General features: G+C 44.2%; 1 long non-coding RNA gene across 1 annotated transcript; it reads left to right on the forward strand.

Moving 5' to 3' along the window:
- The first annotated feature begins 665 nt into the window (after positions 1–665).
- On the forward strand, positions 666–15,638 carry LOC115133749 (uncharacterized). The gene is made up of 4 exons (XR_003864248.2): positions 666–1,020; positions 4,895–5,020; positions 5,320–5,490; positions 5,749–15,638. It is a non-coding gene; the product is annotated as an uncharacterized LOC115133749 (long non-coding RNA).
- Positions 15,639–15,967: the final 329 nt, after the last annotated feature.

The raw sequence follows: 15,967 nt of genomic DNA on the forward strand, positions 1-15,967 counted from the left end.
GGGAGTGAAAGAGATGTGATTGTAGGTGCGGGTAAAGATGACAGAGGCAGAGAATGTTACCATTTACTGGGAATTTATTTCCTTAACACGGTAATGTGGGGAAAAGGGGCTGGACGGAACCAAAGCAAAGAAAGTAAAAGTTAGTCTCCTACCTTACCTGCCTACCCACTACTTACCTAAACCATACGCCACCTGGCGCGCTAACCAAAATACAGGGGGTGGTCCGCCCAGGTCTTACCTAGTGTGCATAGACAGAGTACATACTATGGGTATTTGTATGCCCGCAGGCCTCCTGCCTAAGCACTCCCAAGGTGCCTTCCACTTCCCCATGGGAACAAATGAAACAGCATAATACAAACTTAAAGTGAACAAGTTTAATAATCAAAAACACTGAGTCCTATTTTCACACACATCTCAGAAGTAGCAGCTACAGAATATTTTTCAACAAAACTGTCTGAGTAACAACCAACACAGGACATCCAAGAAGCTCTGTCTCCTAACAAAGGAACACTGTCTTTTATCCAGCTGCAGAATGAGTTTGTAATTGCCGACAGCTATATCCCCTAACGTGAGGGCGGGATCAGAGCTCCAGTCTGCAATGGGGCTGGCCAATCAGCTGCTTGTGGGAATCCAGGAAGCCATTTCCTGAAATACACAAGCAGAAACTGGGGAATGTAACAATGCTCTTCCCGAGCGCCAGAATGTTGCACCGGGACATGTGCAGAAGGAAGTCGGCTGTATGTAACACAGATCTCATACAGGAGCTCTGCGTAGGGCTCTCCTGCGGTCAAAGTCGTGCCGAGCTCCGCAAGCAACAACTGGTTACTGTAATCTATTGCCAAGCTAATCTGACCCATTGGATCCTCACAGGACAGTCATGACATCGGTTTACCCATCCTCGTCTCGGTTGCTTTCTTGGCCATCTTACTCATTGCCCCAGTAAATTGAAGAATAACAAATAGTTTGTGATTAGGAAACTTATGAGAACAAATACAAACTACAGCACACAACATCCAGGGGGTGAGTACACTCTACCACTATGGGACAGTTTAGTTAGTGCAACGTAAGACAGTCTTGTTTTCCAATTGTGTGTTTTAGTAGCGTGAATCGAAGAGTAATTCACACAGCAATTCACACTGAATTGAAGAGCGGAATAGTTGAAGGAATGAATCCAAGCCTCACAATTATCACCTGTGGAAGTCGGGGCTTCCAGCAATTCGCAGATTTCATTGGCCATGTCAGATGTTATTGTAGATCCTTCAACTAAAGTTGCGAGAGTGTGACATAGTATGTTGTACCAAAGTTGACTGACTTATAAGGGAACACAAACACTGTCTATTATATCCACATTAAACAACTTTCTCAGCCTACACTTTCCATTTCTCTCTTTCTATCTCCATCTCCATTCTATCTCCATCGCTCTCTTACCTCCTGCACATCTTGAGTCTGTGACTTGTTATACATCTCTCCCTCAATTTCTTTTACTCTTCTTTGCCACCTAATTCTTTATGCTGTCTTTTTCACACACCATACATGGATGACTATGCAATAGATTGACTGCCATATTAATCTTTAAATAAGCATCTAGGCCTACTCTCTGCTAATCTCTCCTAGTGACCCTCACCTCCTTCATAGAACTCTGGTCAAAAGTAGTGGACTAAGTAGCAAATAGGTAGCCATTTTGGATACGAGACTTAGTAGTTGTCCTTAGATCAACAACCAGTAGATGTATTACCTCTCAGACAGCACAGGGAAAGGTGAGTGTGAGATCATGACGTGTCCATTTGTTTATAAACTCAGCAAAAAAAGGAATGTCCCTTTTTTAGGACCCTGTCTTTCAAAGATAATTCATAAAAATCCAAATAACTTCACAGCTCTTCATTGTAAAGGGTTAAAACACTGTTTCCCATGCTTGTTTAAACCAGTCACTATCTGGTGTGACCACCATTTGCCTCATGCAGCACGACACATCTCCTTCGCATAGAGTTAATCAGGCCGTTGATTGTGGCCTGTGGAAAGTTGTCCCACTCCTCTTCAATGGCTGTGCGAAGTTGCTGCATATTGGCGGGAACTGGAACACGTTGTCGTGCAAAGCAATCCAGAGCATCCCAAACATGTCTGGTGAGTATACAGACCATGGAAGAACGAGAATTTCCAGCCTTCAGGAATTGTGTATAGATCCTTGCAACATGGGGCAGTGTTGAATCACATTATTTCTTTGCATTCAAATTGCAATTGTGTTTGTTGTCCGTAGCTTATGCCTGCACATACTAAACTCAGTAGGACCCTGTCTTTCAAAGATAATTCATAAAAATCCAAATAACTTCACAGCTCTTCATTGTAAAGGGTTTAAACACTGTTTCCCATGCTTGTTCAATAAACCATAAACAATTAACGAACATGCACATGTGGAACGATCGTTAAGACACGAACAGCTTCCAGACAGTAGGCAATTAAGGTCACAGTTATGAAGACTTAGGACACTAAAGAGGCCTTTCTACTGACTCTGTAAAACACCTAAAGAAAAATGCCCAGTGTCCCTGCTCATCTGTGTGAACGTCCCTTAGGCATGCTGCAAGGAGGCACGAGGACTGCAGATGTGGCCAGGGCAATAAATTGCAATGTCTGTACTGTGAGACACCTAAGACAGTGCTACAGGGAGACAGGACGGACAGCTGATCGTCCTCGCAGTGGCAGACCACATGTAACAACACCTGCACAGGATCGGTACATCCGAACATCACACCTGCGGGACAGGTACAGGATGGCAACAACAACTTCCCAAGTTACACCAGGAACGCACAATCCCTCCACCAGTGCTCAGACTGTCCGCAATAGGCTGAGAGAGGCTGAACTGAGGGCTTGTAGGCTTGTTGTAAGGCATCTCCTCACCAGACATCACCGGCAACATCGCCTATGGGTACAAACCCACCGTCGCTGAACCAGACAGGACTGACAAAAAGTGCTCTTCACTGACAAGTCATGGTTTTGTCTCACCAGGGGTGATGGTCGGATTCGCGTTTATCGTCAAAGGAATGAGTGTTACACTGATGCCTGCACTCTGGACCGGGATTGATTTGGAGGTGGAGGGTCCGTCATGGTCTGGGGCGGTGTGTCACAGCATCATCATTGAACTCGGAAGTGAGTGTTGCAACCAAGGAGAGACTTTTTACATGCTACGCTCTTCAGCACTCGGGGGTCCCATTCTGTGAGTTTGTGTGGCCTACCACTTCATGGGTGAGCCATTGTTGCTCCTCAACGTTTCCACTTCACAATAACAGCACTTACAGTTGACCGGGGCAGCTCTAGCAAGGCAGAAATTTGACGAACTGACTTGTTGGAAAGGTGGCATCCTATGACAGTGCCACATTGAAAGTCACTGAGCTCTTCAGTATGGCCATTCTACTGCCAATATTTGTCTATGAAGATTGCATGACTGTATGCTCAATTTTGTACACCTGTCAGCAACGGGTGTAGCTGAAATAGCCAAATCCACTAATTTGAAGGGGTGTCCACATACTTGTGTATATACAGTGTAGTTAGCAGTGCAGCTTTGCATGCTAGGCAGAGTGTAAATACAGAAAATCACAGATAAATAGTGGGACCTGTAGAGAAGATTTAGTTCAAGAGCATTGCATGGTGTATGTTCCAAGCACTCTCTGCCTCTGTTACACTCAATTTAATCTACACATATCATGTATGTGTGTGTGCACATTATTAGTGACCAACTGTGAATGAATGGGAAATAGGTGTCTCCTAGTAGTTACCATATATAGGATGGGCTCATTGTCATGGCTGGAATGAAATAAATGGAACATTCCAGCCATTACAATGAGCCCATCTTCCTATAGCTCCCACTAGCCACTCTGTGCCTTCTAATCTCCCATACTCAGCAGGTCTCACTAACATAGAAACAATGTTTTCACACTATTTATACTGAACACAAATATAAATGCAGCATGAAAAGTGTTGGTCCCATGTTTCATGAGCAGACATTAAAGATCCCAGGAATTTCCCATACGCATACAGTTTATTTCTCTCAAATGTTGTACACAAATTTGTGTATCCATCCACCTGACAGGTGTGGCATATTATGAAGCTGAATAAACAGCATGATTATTACACAGGTCCACTGTGTTAGAGACAAAAGGCCACTCTAAAATGTGCAATGTTGTCACACAACACAATGCCACAGATGTCTCAAGTTGAATGAGAGCACAATTGGCATGCTGACTGCAGGAATGTCCACCAGAGCTGTTGCCAGAGAATTGAATGTTAATTTATCTACCATAAGCCACCTCCAATGTCGTTTTTAGAGTATTTGGCAGTACGTCCAACCGGCTTCACAACCGCAGAACATGTGTATCCAGCCCAGGACCTCCACATCCGGTTTCTTCACCTGCAGGATCGTCTGAGACCAGCCACCTGGACAGCTGATGAAACGGGGTTTGCATAACCAAAGAATTTCTTCACAAACTGTCATAAACCGTCTCCGGGAAGCTCATGTTTCTGCATGATAATGCACAGTCCCATGTCGCAAGGGTCTCTACACAGTTCCTGGAAGCTGAAAATGACCTGCATACTAACCAGAAATATATTACCCATTAAGCATGTGTGGGATGCTTTGGATCGACCTTACGACAGGTTGTTCCAGTTCCCGTTAGTATCCAGCAACTTCGCAGAGCCAATGAAGAGGAGTGGGACAACATTCCACAGGCCACAATCAACAGCCTGATTAAATCTATGTGAAGGAGATGTGTCGCGCTGCATGAGGCAAATGGTGGTCACACCAGATACTGACTGTTTTTCAGACAACACCGGGAAGAAATATTGTCTAGTTGCTTAAATGACCTTTGCTAAAACCAGTATCTCATTGTCTCCTCTGCTATATTAGAAATGGAAGAATAATTGGTTTGTCCTCTACCCAGCCAGTCAGAATGGCTTTGCACGACTAGAGTTCTATGATTGTTCTGGGGGAGGGGCCAGCGACAAGCCCAACACCAAGAAACTCGACAAAAAAGTAGGTTCAAATCCCGGGTCCTCCCTTCTTTTTTGTCCTACACCGATGACCACATTAGAAATAAGTGAATTAAAATGATTTAATGTGTCATATTCTGGGATTCTTAATTTTTGTACATTGTTTTAAACTGTTCAAATTGTTTTACCCTAAAATCAATCAATCAATTCTTCTCCTCAGACATCTGTCTATCAGAGTATCTTTATCTGCCCCGCCCTCACTGAAGCCTGTCCCACTGACAATATAAAATGAATAATAATCTTTCTCTCTCCTGCCCTCTCTCCCCCTACCCTCCTCTTCAGATTATTTGTCTTTCAGAGTGTATCTCTATCCTTCCCACCCTCACTGAAGCCCTTCCCAAAGACAATATGTCTTCCTTCTGTGTGGAGACTAATGACAAAACACATGTGTTCGCTGCTGAGAGGAACGTCAGCACAGAGTGGGTGGAAAAGATGTGTGAGATCGCCTTTGGGGTAAGACAATGTTTGTGTGTGTGTAGGTTCAGTCTGTGCCACTAGATTCTGAGGTCAGTTCCTTAGCTTTCTGGTATTGCAGTGTTCCCACTTGTCCCCTCAGTATACAATGTAGGCTGGATATCAGTTAGAAATATTCACATGCACTGTTGAGGAGAAAAGAAACCAAGGGAATATTTTGCTCTCTCTCTCTCCATGATTCTTATGCGAGTCTGAATTATAGCACAACTGAAGTAATTAATAACCTCTCTCTCTCAGGGGGATAGTGGTAGCAGCACTAGTGTCTTTGACTCCAACAGAGGACAAACTGATCTACAGATGGCTGAGAATCTCATCTATTACACCAGAGAAGAGGGTAAACACACACACACACTATTCCCCCTTGAATTATTGAGTGCATTGACCCGTATAAAAACACTCATGAATGATTTATTACGGGCTGATCATTCCTTAGCAACGTTCATAGCAACTCGACCCTCTGGAGAAAGGGTGGCCATTTTGCTACGATTATCTTTATTATTCAAATCACTTCAGTATTCCAGTTGTCAACACAGCCCTCCCTCCCTTCCACAGACACTGGACAACTGTTGACATAGATTTATACGCAGAAGCTGGGGTGGATACAGAAGTGATGTATTTGGTCGTTGAGGAAAAAAAGAGGCGTTTGATTGTCCCTTTGTACATTGTTGCATCATCTTAATGATGCAATAAACAAACTTTCTGTGGAAGGCTGAGTGACAAACTAAAACGTCAGTTCGAAAAATAATACGCATTTTAAACCTGCCAAATTTTTTTTTTTCTAGATTTGTTTTATTCTAACAGTGTGAGAAGAGTATTGAAGGCAGGCTTCTACAAAATTATCCTGCTCTCTGTCTATGTTCTTCGTAGGACAGTCCCTGGCATTGGATTCATCTCTCTTCTAGTGTTAATTCAGTCACTCTCTCTTGAGGAAAGTGGAACGTTTCTTACCAGACACCCTAGACCCACTACAATTCGCATACAGCCCCAACAAATCCATGGACGACGCAATTGCTATTGCACTCCACACTGCCCTATCCCACCTAGACAAGAGAAATGCATATGTAAGAATGCTGTTTATTGACTTACAGCTCAACACTATCGTGCACTCCAAGCTCATCACTAAGCTCAGGGCCCTGGATCTGAACCCAGCCCGGTGCAACTGGGTCCTAGACTTCCTGACGGGCCAACCCCAGGTGGGGAAGGTAGGCAACAACACCTCCACTACGCTGATCCTCAACACATGGGCCCCACAGGCGTGCATAATCAGCCCCCTCCTGTACTCCCTGTTCACCCTTAACTGTGTGGCCACGCACATCTCCAATTCAATCATCAAGTTTTCGGATGACAACAGTAAGCCTGATTACCAACAATGATGGGACAGCCTACACGAAGGAGGTTTAGAACCCTTTCCGAGTGGTGCCAGGAAAATACCCTCTCTCTCAACGTCAACAAAATGAAGGAGCTGATCATGGCTACAGGACACAGCAGAGAGATCACGTCACCATCCACATCGACGGTGCCACAGTGGAGAGGGTCAGAAGCTTTAAATCTTCGGCATGCATATCACTGAGGAGCTGAATTGGTATGTTCGTACTGACGGCGTGAAGTAGAAGGTGCAACAGTGCCTCTTCAACCTCAGGAGGTTGAGGAAATTTGTCTTGGCCCCTAAGACCCTCAAACTTCTACAGATGCACCATCGAGAGCATTCGGCCTGGTTGTATCAGCGCCTGGTACGGCAACTGCACCTCCCGCAACCGTAGGGCTCTCCAGAGGGTGATGCAGTCAACCCAACGCATCACCAGGGGCACGCTGCTTGCCCTTCAGGTCATCAACAGCACCCGGTGTCACAGGAAGGCCAAGAAGATCATCAAGGATCCCAGCCATCTGAGACACGGCCTGTTCACCCCGCTACCATCTAGAAGGTGGAGACAGTACAGGTGCATCAAAGCTGGGAGGGACCAAGAGACTGATAAACAGCTTTTATCTCCAGACCATCAGACCGTTAAACAGTCACCACTAGCCGGCCTCCGCCCAGTAAACTGCACTGAACATGCTGTTACTATCCGGCTACCACCCAGTACTCTACCCTACACCTTAGAGACTGCTGCTCTATGTACATAGTCATTGGACAGTGGTCACCAAAAGAGTGGACTCAAGTCACATGACTTGGACTCAAGTCTGACCTTGAGTCACAAATCTGATGACTTGAGACTCAACTTGATATAAAATAAAATAACTTGAGACTTGACTTTGAGCCCCAAGACTCAGGAGTCGACTAACTTGAGACTGACTTTGAAATTATCTGGCCAGGTTATGTAATGTTTTGTCAGTCATTTTGTGGCTCACTCGGCTCTCTGATTGGACCAGCAAACTGTCAATCAACGTAGGTCAGGTGGAGCGCAAACGTCAAATTGTAGGGAGATCTGGATTGCCATAAATTTAATATGCAGCTCTACAAATTGTTTGGTGATCAAGAATATGAACTGTTTACTTTGCAAGCTCACCTGCAATGGGGTTTCAAGCAACAATTACTAGCATAGATAAGCCAATAGGTCTTTTGATAAGTCAAAATTGCTGCTTGAAATCTATAATTTATTTTTAAAGCTTGCATTTGGAATTTGTTACACTTAATTATTACATGTTGTGGACAAAATAATGAAAAGGGCTGTCAGGTAGCCTCAATAAATAGACACAGATTTATAGTTGAACAAGTCATTGCCTGTATAGATTACTTTTTTTTCTTGACTTGAAAAATCTTGATTTGACTTGATCTTAGAATACATGACTTGGACTTGACTCGACCCGTTCTACTTGGGTCTCGACTTGAGACTTGGACCTTGTGACTACTGGACTACTGCTGTACATACCTTTTCTATTCATATACAGTGCCTTCAGAAATATTCATACCCCTTGACTTATTTCACATTTTGTTGTGTTAGTCTGAATTCAAAATATATGTATATTTTTCCATCTTTGGCAGCGATCTGTGTGTCTCTAAGAGCTTTGCAAACCTGGATTAAACAATATTTGCATATTATTTTTAAAATTCTTCAAGCTCTGTCGAGTTGGTTGTTGAACATTTGCTAGATTTAAGTCAATCTAACTTGGCTTTAGCGTTCAGGACAACTCAATGTCTTCTTGGGAATTAACTCCAGTACCTTCGAAAAATATTCAGACTCCTTGACTTTTTCCACATTTTCTTTCCACAGCCTTATTCAAAAATGTTTTCCCCTCATCAATCTACACACACTACCCCATAATGTCAAAGCAAAAAAAGGTTTTTAGAAAGTTTTGCTTACCGGTATTTATTTAAAAAAAAATGAAATATCACACTTGCATACGTTTTCAGACCTTTTACTCAGTACTTTGTTGAAGCACCTTTGGCAGCGATTACAGCTTTGAGTCTTCTTGGATATGATGCTACAAGCTTGGCACACCTCTATTTGGGGGAGTTTCTCCCATTCTTCTCTGTAGATGCTCTCAAGCTCTGTTATGTTGGATGGGGAGTGTTGCTGCACAGATATGTTCAGGACTCTCCAGAGATGTTCGATCATGTTCAAGTCCGGGCTCTGGCTGGGTCCCTCAAGGAGTCTTGTCCCAAAGCCACTCCTGCATTGTCTTGGCTGTGTGCTTAGGGTCATTGTCCTGTTGGAAGGTTCCAACAGGACCTTCGCCCCAGCCTGAGGTCCTGAGCCCTCTGGAGCAGGTTCTCTCTGTACTTTACTCCATCTTTCCCTCGATCCTGACTAGTCTCCCAGTCCCTGCCGCTGAAAAATATCTCCACAGCATGATGCTGCCAACACCTTGCTTCACAGTAGGGATGGTGCCAGGTTTCCTCCAGGCGTGACGAATGGCATTCAGGCCAAATAATTCAATCTTGGTTCCATCAGACCAGAGAATCTTGTTTCTCAAAACTCCAAGTGGGCTGTCATGTGCCTTTTACAGAGGAGTGGCTTCTGTCTGGCCACTGTACTGTAAAGTCCTGATTGGTGGAGTGCTGTTGAGATGATTGTCCTTCTGGAAGGTTCTGCCATCTTCACAGAGGGACTCTAGAGCTCTATCAGAGGTCACCTCAGGCCCTTCTTCCCCGATTGCTCAGTTTGGCTGGGCGGCCAGCTCTAGGAAGAGTGTTGGTGGTTTCAAACTTCTCCCATTTAAGAATGATGGAATACACTGTGTTCTTTGGGACCTTCAATGCTGCAGGCATTTTTTCCATACTCTTTCCCAGATCTGTGCCTCAACACAATCCTATCTCTGAGCTCTACGGACAATTAATTCGACCTCATGGCTTGGTTTTTGCGCTGACATGCACTGTCAACTTTGGGACCTTATATATATATATAAATAAGAGATGTGTGCCTTTCCAAATAATTTTGAATCCATTGAGTTCACCACAGGTGGACTCCAATCAAATTGTAAAAACATCTCAAGAATGATCAATGGAAACAGGATGCACCTGAGCTCAACTTCGCATCTCATAGCAAAGGGTCTGAATACTTATGTGAGTAATGTGTTTCTGTTTTTTATTTTTAATAAATTTGCAAACATTTCTAGCCACCTGTTTTTGCTTTGTCATTATGGAGTATTGTTTGAATATTGCTGAGGAACATTTTGTATTTAATACATTTTAGAATAAGGCTGTAACGTAACAAAATGTGGAAAAAGTAAATGGGTATGAATAGTTTCCGAAGGCACTGTATATTTGGCCTTGTGTTTTAGGTTACTGTCTTGCTGAAAGATGAAAGCAGACAACCAGGTTTTCCTCAAAAACTTTGCCTGTGCTTAGCTCTATTCCGTTTCTTTTATTAAAAAAAAACTCCATAGTCCTTGCCAATGACGAGCATACCCATAACATGATGCAGCCACCACCATGCTTGAAAATATGAAGTGGTACTCAGTGATGTGTTGCGGAGGATTTGCTCCAAACATAACGCTTTGTATTCAGGATATAAAGTGAATTTCTATGCCACGTTTTTTGCAGTTTTACTTTAGTGCCTTTTTGCAAAAAGGATGTTTTGGAATATTATTTTATTCTATACAGGCTTCCTTCTTTTCACCGTCATTTAGGATAGTATTCTGGAGTAACTACAATGTTGTCGATCCATCCTCAGTTTTCTCCTATCACAGCCTTTAGTGTCTTGACGCAGTGGTGCATTTATCTGAGTAACATAGTAAAAAATATCACCATAAAAATACATCAGTTTAAGCTGGGGATGTTTTTTTTGCATGGGCTGCATCTCAATCCACTACAGCCGTCTATGGTGGCCTTCCGCATATACAGTGGAAGGTAGCCAAGCTACAGCGGTGTTTGTCCAGACCATGAGATCCTGAAAATCGGTTTTCTCGCAAAAAAGTCTTTAGCGTCCGAACGGTTTGGCCTAATTATTATGACCACTCTATGGAAAGGGGGGACTCTCACGGACATGGCAGTGTTCTCCATTCTGCTCTATGACCCACACAAGTGTCATGGGACTCATCTGAAGGTGACCAGTGCTGGTTAAAGTATGGAGGTCGTTTTGTGCCTAACCCAAAAAAGAGGGTAAATATCTATTTAAAAAAAACTTTATTTTCTGAGCTTTCTTATGCATCAAATCAAAGTTTATTTGTCACGTGCGCCGAGTACAACAGGTGTAGACCTTACAGTGAAGTGCTTACTTACAGGCTCTAACCAATAGTGCAAAAAAGGTATTAGGTGAACAATAGGTAGGTAAAGAAATAAAAACAACAGTAAAAAAGACAGGCTATATACAGTAGCGAGGCTATAAAAGTAGCGAGGTTACATACAGACACCGGTTAGTCAGGCCGATTTGAGGTAGTATGTACATGTAGATATGGTTAAAGTGACTATGCATCTATGATGAACAGAGAGTAGCAGTAGTGTAAAAGAGGGGTTGGTGGGTGGGACCCAATGCAGATGGCCCAGTTAGCCAATGTGCGGGAGCACTGGTTGGTCGGCCCAATTGAGGTAGTATGTAAATAAGTGTATAGTTATAGTGACTGCATATATGATAAACCGAGTAGTAGCAGCAGCGTAAAAAGAGGGGTTGGGGGGGTGGCTCTCAATGCAAACTGTCCGGGTAGCCATTTGATTACCTGTTCAGGAGTCTTGTGGCTTGGGGGAAAAAATGTTGAGAGCATTTTTGTCCTAGATGTTGCACTCCGGTACCGCTTACCATGCGGTAGTAGAGAGAACAGTCTGACTGGGGTGGCTGGGGTCTTAGACAATTGTTAGGGCCTTTCTCTGACACCGCCTGGTGTAGAGGTCCTGGATGGCAGGCAGCTTAGCCCCAGAGATGTACTGGGCCATACGCACTACCCTCTGTAGTGCCTTGCGGTCAGAGGCCGAGCAATTGCCGTACCAGGCAGTGATGCAACCACTCAGGATGCTCTCGATGTTGCAGCTATAGAAACTTCTGAGGATCGCAGGACTCATGCCAAATCTTTTTAGTTTCCTGAGGGGGAATGGGCTTTGTCATGCCCTCTTTTCATGGGTGTGTTTGGACCATTCTAGTTTGTTTTTAATGTGGACACCAAGTAACTTGAAGCTCTCAACCTGCTCCACTACAGCCCCGTCGATGAGAATGGGGGCATGATCGGTCCTCCTTTTCCTGTAGTCCACAATCATCTCCTTAGTCTTGGTTACGTTGAAGGATAGGTTGTTATTCTGGCACCATCCGGCCACTCTGACCTCCCTATAGGCTGTCTTGTCGTTGTCGGTGATCAGGCCTACCACTGTTGTGTTGTCTCCAAATTTAATGATGGTGTTGGAGTCGTGCCTGGCCATGCAGTCGTGTGTGAACAGGGAGTAAAGGAGGGGACTGAGCACGCACCCCTGGGGTGCTCCACTGTTGAGGATCAGTGTGGCAGATGTGTTGCTACCTACCCTCACCAACTGGGGGCGGCCCATCAGGAAGTCCAGAATCCAGCTGCAGAGGGAGGTGTTTAGTCCCAGGATCCTTAGCGTAGTGATGAGCTTTGAGGGTACTATGGTGTTGAATGCTGAGCTGTAATCAGTTAATAACATTCTCACATAAGTGTTCCTTTTGTCCAGTTGGGAAAGGTCAGTGTGGAGTGCAATAGAGATGGCATCATCTGTGGATCTGTTTGGGCGGTATGCAAATTGGAGTGGGTCTCGGGTTTCTGGGATAATGGTGTTGATGTGAGCCATTACCGACCTTTCAAAGTACTTCATGGCCACGGACATGAGTGCTACGGGTCTGTAGTCATTTAGGCAGGTTGCCTTTGTGTTCTTGGGCACAGGGACTATGGTGGCCTGCTTGAAACATGTTGGTATTACAGACTCAATCAGGGACATGTTGAAAATGTCAGTGAAGACACCTGCCAGTTGGTCAGCACATGCTCAGAGCACACTTCCTGGTAACCCGTCTGGCCCCGCAGCCTTGTGTATGTTGACCTGTTTAAAGGTCTTACTCACATCGGCTACGGAGAGCGTGATCACACAGTCGTCCGGAACAGCTGATGCTCTCATGCATGCATCAGTGTTGCTTGCCTCGAAGCAAGCATAGAAGTGATTTAGCTCATATGGTAGGCTCGTGGTTACTGTGCAGCTCGCGGCTGTGCGTCCCTTTGTAGTCTGTAATAGTTTGCAAGCCCTCCACATAAGACGAGCGTCGGGGCCGGTATAGTTTGATTCAATCTTAGCCCTGTATTGACGCTTTGCCTGTTTGATGGTTCGTCGCAGGGCATAGCAGGATTTCTTGTAAGCTTCCGGGTTAGAGTCCCGCACCTTGAAAGCGGCAGCTCTACCCTTTAGCTCAGTGCGAATGTTGCCTGTAATCCATGGCTTCTGGTTGGGGTATGTACGTACAGTCACTGTGGGGATGACGTCCTCGATGCAGTTATTGATAAAGCTGATGTGGTGTACTCCTCAATGCCATCGGAAGAATCCCGGGAACATGTTAGCAAAACAGTCCTGTAGTTTAGCATCTGCTTCATCTGACTACTTGTTTTATAGCCTGAGTCACTAGTGCTTCTGCTTTAATTTTTGCTTTTAAGCAAGAATCAGGGGGATAGAGTTGTGGTCAGATTTACCGAATGGAGGGTGAGTGAGAGCTTTGTACGCGTCTCTGTGTGTGGAGTACAGGTGATCTAGATTTTTTTTTCTTCCCCTGGTTGCACATTTTAACATGTTGATGGAAATTTAGTATAACTATATACACAAGTATGTGGACACCCCTTCAAATTAGTGGATTTGGCGATTTCAACCACACCCATTGCTGAAAGGTGTATACAATTGAACACAAAGCCATGCAATCTCCATAGACAAACATTGGCAGTGATTAGTTTCAAGCTCAGTGACTTCCATCATGGCACCGTCATACAGTAGGATGCCACCTTTCCAGCAAGTCAGTTAGTCAAATTTTTGCCCTGCTAGAGCTGCCCCGGTAAACTGGAAGTGCTGTTATTGTAAAGTGGCAACGTCTAGGACTAACATTGGCTCAGCAGCGAAGTGGTTGGCCACATAGGCTCACAGAACGTGATCGCCGAGTGCTGAAGTGCGTCTGTCCTCAGTTAACACTCACTACCAACTTCCAAACTGCCTCTGGAAGCAACGTCAGCACAAGATTTGTTCGTCGGGAGCCTCACTAAATGGGTTTCCATGGCCGAGCAGCCACACACAAGCCTAAGATCACCATGTACGATGCCAAGCGTCGGCTGGAGTGGTGTAAAGCTCGCAGTAAGTGGAAATACACTCTTGAGTGATGATTCACGCTCAACCATATGGCAGTCCGATGGATGGATCTGCATTTAGTGGATGCCAGGAGAACACTACCTGCCCGAATGCATAGTGCCAACTGTAAAGTTTTGTGGAGAAGGAATAATGGTCTGGGGCTGTTTTCCATGGTTCGGGCTAGGCACCTTAGTTCCAGTGAGGGGAAATCTTAACACTACGGCATTCAATGACATTCTAGACAATTCTGTGCTTCCAACTTTATAGCAACAGTTTGGGAATGGCCCTTTCTTGTTTCAGCATGACAATTGTGGGATCCTGTGTTTTACATTTATAGCCATTACCATATATATGATTAAATATGATCTGATGTTGGTTGTGTGAGGTATCTGCATTTGTGCACTGGAGCATCATTATGAGATTAAACAACTGCTTGCTACTTGCCTGTTTGTGTGTGTGACAAGAACTGAGTAACATGGTGTGACCTGCATGTTGCAAAACTGTAGATAACAGCCCAGCAGATGCTTTGTCCTTGTGTTTGTATGTAACAATATTGAGCACATGGTGTGACATGCTATATCTTACAAAGTTGTGATGGGGAGGTGTGGTCATCACGAGGTTTAACTGAGATGGAAAAATACTGAACAACACAATAGCAGGAACTGAGCAACTGTTATAACTAGGCTGCGATACCAGAACAGTAAGAATCTATACATCGACGGAGGGAGCATTCCAAGAAGCGCCAAGAGGCGGGGACCCGCCTGGGCGCCTGCGATAGGCTGCGCAAGCTTAAACCACGCCCAGCCTCTACTGTGATGGGCCAACAGACGGGTTGGAACTATGTCCATCACTGTATAAGAACACTGTTTACATACATCCTGTCAGTTCCCTGTTCTGCCCTGCGTGGTATTACAGTGAGCCCGTATATACGAAAGTTGCATTTGCCATTTATTACTTAGCTAATAAAAAATACATAGTATACAATCGGTGACTCATTGCTATATTTATCCTGATACCAGATTCGAATTCACGCAACTCTAACACAATGCCCCCGTGCACAAAGCGAGGTCCATAGAGAAATGGTTTGTCAAGATCGGTGTGGAAGAACTTGACTGGTCTGCGCACAGCCCTGACCTCAACCCCATCGAACACCATTGGAACGAACTGGAATACCAACTGCAAGCCAGGCCTAATCCCCCAACATCAGTGCCTTTCCTCACTAATGCACTGCTGGCTGAATGGAAGCAAGTCCCTGCAGGAATGTTCCAACATCTAGTGGAAATCCTTCCCAGAAGAGTGTTATAGTAGCGAAGGGGGGGACGAACTCCATATTAATGTCCATGATTTTGGAATGAGATGTTCGTTGAGCACATACACTACATGACCAAAAAGATTCCCTGCATATTAGACAGACACTTCAAAACCTTATTCCTTATGATCTTTTTTTTGGCATTTATGAATGCGTTATTCATTTTGTTTCTGTGGGCTATAATAGGAAAGGCCAACTTCATGATTTTATCAAATACATTTAAATTGTATTTTTTCTAAATCGAAATAGGTAAATTAAGACCATGTTGCATAATTTATTTATTTTTTTAAACTGAGTGCATGTGTATGTATGATTTTATTTTTCAATCCGACATTTTAAATTGGAGATATAATCTATTATATACTTCTGGGTTGCACGTGCACCTTAAAAGTATTTTATAGTTTGTAAGTCGCTCTGGATAAGAGCGTCTGCTAAATGACTTAAATGTAAAATGT

The sequence above is a fragment of the Oncorhynchus nerka genome, linkage group LG8 (genome assembly GCF_034236695.1).
Source record: "Oncorhynchus nerka isolate Pitt River linkage group LG8, Oner_Uvic_2.0, whole genome shotgun sequence".
Taxonomy (NCBI): Eukaryota; Metazoa; Chordata; class Actinopteri; order Salmoniformes; family Salmonidae; genus Oncorhynchus; species Oncorhynchus nerka.